Genomic DNA, 3,153 nt, shown 5'->3' with positions numbered 1-3,153 from the left:
TCTTTGTTTTGAAACCTAATTTGCATAAATGTTTCCTTATTTTGAGACATGCTTCCTTTTGCTCCTCAAGGAAGGTAAATAAAGAAGTTTATGCCATGATCGCTTCCAGTCAATAGAAAATGATTTTAGAAGCTTTTAGGTTTCTTAAAAATCCAAAAATAAAAACCCTTGCAAGGTTTAACATCTAGTTTCCAGGCTGTCTATATAATACACCTGCTGTAAAATGAGAAGCAAAATTGAAAGTTGGAATTTAGGAAGTGACCAGCAAAACGCATTCTATTTAGATTATTCTTATCACAGCTTCCCAGAAAGTCCAATTTAGCCGGTTTTAGGATTCCTCAATCATAAACTTTAATTGGCCTTTTGAGAAAAACAAAAAAAAGTCCAGTGATATCAACCTTTGTTAGTAACATTCGCAAACACTTTTTTCCCAATGCCTGATAAATGCCACAGACATGAGAAAGGGCTGTGATACGGTGATGATGCTTCCACTGATACATAGCATTGTATGGCACATACCTTCTTTCCTCTATGCTGTCCTTGCCCCCTACAGTTCCACTGTTATTTCTTCCAGATTCCCCAGCAGTCCTTTTCTACTTGGCATCCACAATGCATGCTGGAATTTATGTCTCCGGCATCTAGCTCTATTTTTACCATTCTGCATGTACACAGTTAGCAGAAGACTAGAAGTTTGGGCATGGGCTACAACTGTCACATTCCTTGTATCAAGCCTGAACCAGAGACAAGGTCAAGCATCTCACCTGGGCTAAGGAGAAAACTGACTGGACTGTTGCTCAGTGGTCCAAAGTACTCTTTTCAGATGAATGTAAATTTTGCATTTCATTTTGAAATCAGGGTCCAAAAGTCTGGAGGAAAAGTGGACAAGCACAAAATCCAAGATGCTTGAGGTCCAGTTTGAATTTTCTACAGTCGGCAACAATTTGGGGAGCCATGTCACCTGCTGGTGTTGCTCCCCTTTGTTTTAGGTCCAAAGTCAGTGCAGATGTCTACCAGGAAATTTTAGAGCACTTCATGCTTCACTCTGCTGACAAGCTTAATGGAGATGTTGATTTCATTTTCCAACAGGACTTGGTACCTACCAAAAGTACCAATAACTGGTTTAATGACCATGATATCACTGTGCTTGATTTGCCAGCAAACTCACCTGACCTAAACACCATGGGGAATCTATGGGATATTGTCAAGAGGAAGATGAGACCCCAGATTCAAAAATGTAGATGAGCTGAAGGCCGCTATCAAAGCATCCTGGGCTTCTATAATACTGTACCTCATCGGTGTCACAGGCTGATCGCCACTATGTCATGCCTCATTGATGCAGCAATTCATGGAAAAAGAGCCCTGACCAAGTATTGAGTGCATACATTGTTTTTCAGTAGGCCAACATTTTCTGTATAAAAAATAAATTTTTATTGGTCTTCTGTAATCTAATTTTCTGAAATACTGAATTGTTTGTTTTCCTGTACCTGTAGGCCATATTCTGCAAAATGAAAAGAGACGCTTGAATGATACCACTTTCTGTGTGTAATAAATCTATATAATATGAGTGTCACTTTGAATTGATTTACTGAATTTATCTTTTTGATGATATTCTAATTTATTGAGATGCATCTGCATGTCTTGGTACAATGCATTGCCAAGCCAGGGGCAGGGAATTTGATATTTCAGAGGCTCTTCACTACTGCATTTGATTGGAAGAAGTAACTTCAAAGAATATTTCAGTACACAAATATGTTAAAAGAAGGCTTGTCATAGCACTACTTGTCATAGCACTACTATACTACTACACTACTGTCATAGCACACAGCAAACAGGCATAGATATTCCTCATGCACATATTATGTCTATTGTCATGCAAAACGTCATTGTCATGTAAAACAGATAGAAACATTCAAAATAATATGCATTAGACACAATATAATGCTGTTTCGCTATGTAATTCTAAGGTTTTACACCTATACAGGCTTCCTGATACCAAAGATGGAATTATATTTATAGAAAATATATTCTGCACTATAAATATTGCACTATTTGCAATGTTATATGCCATGGTAATTGGATTAAGCTGTTTGTGCTGTATGGCTAAAATGCTGGAGTATTTCTCTAACTGATAAAGCAGTTTTGATACTGAAACATCTTCACACTTTTAGGTCAGATCTTCAGACCTAAAAGTGCTAATATAGATCTACAGCAATAATGACTACCTTGGTGGTAAGAGAATAATAAACTGATCATTAGATCAATTCAAAAAACAGTGCAGAGATCATAAATAGGAGAAAATGAAAAAAGAAATAATGCAACCAAGCTAAAAATGGTGGTAAAAGAAAAAGTCCCTCTGATAAATCAGTTCCCCCAAAATTCTTGTGTAATAGGTAAATATTCAGATTCATTAAGTATATGATTGAACAAAGCGGGCGCTCTCCTCTAACTGGAAAGTCTAAATGCTTTATTATTTAAATGCTTGATTTCCAGAGCTTGGGAACAATGTGATTTACTACATTCAGATTATTTTTATTTATGATGTCTTATAAGTGGTCACTAAACCTGTCACATAAACTGAACTACGTCAACTACATATCTTGTACTGCAATTAATCAGTTGTCTAATTTAATAAACTTTCCCTGTGATACAGTAAACAACCTTGTAAACACTACTACTAATGTGTGCTAACAGCTTGCCCATCTCATCGCTCCACATCTAAACAATCCAGGGGTGCTTAACCAAATCTACATGAACCACGCATTTATTAATAGCCAAGAATATGTGATCTGCTGGAGATGTATAACAATTAACAATAACGTAACGATTAACAAGTAATAATACCAAGTAATAAGTTAAATAATTACCAATCAACAATAAAGATAAGAACAAATTGGTAAGATTGACAATTGCTATAAAAAAATAACAGGTGAACTAGATGAGCTATGTTTTGCTACACAGTAATTCTATAATGAAATCACATTTCAGACATACACTCGCCCGATCACTCTATTCATCTGTTTATGTATGCCTGTTTACTGGCTTCTTAACGCAAATATCAGCCAATCAAATCAAAGCAAACCATTGAGTGTTGTTTAAATGCCACAGCTGTCTATAAAATTGTTGCTGACCATGTACATCTCTACATGACTGCAG

The sequence above is a fragment of the Pyxicephalus adspersus genome, chromosome 3 (assembly GCF_032062135.1).
Source record: "Pyxicephalus adspersus chromosome 3, UCB_Pads_2.0, whole genome shotgun sequence".
NCBI lineage: Eukaryota > Metazoa > Chordata > Amphibia > Anura > Pyxicephalidae > Pyxicephalus > Pyxicephalus adspersus.
Note: the sequence above shows the minus strand (reverse complement) of the source record.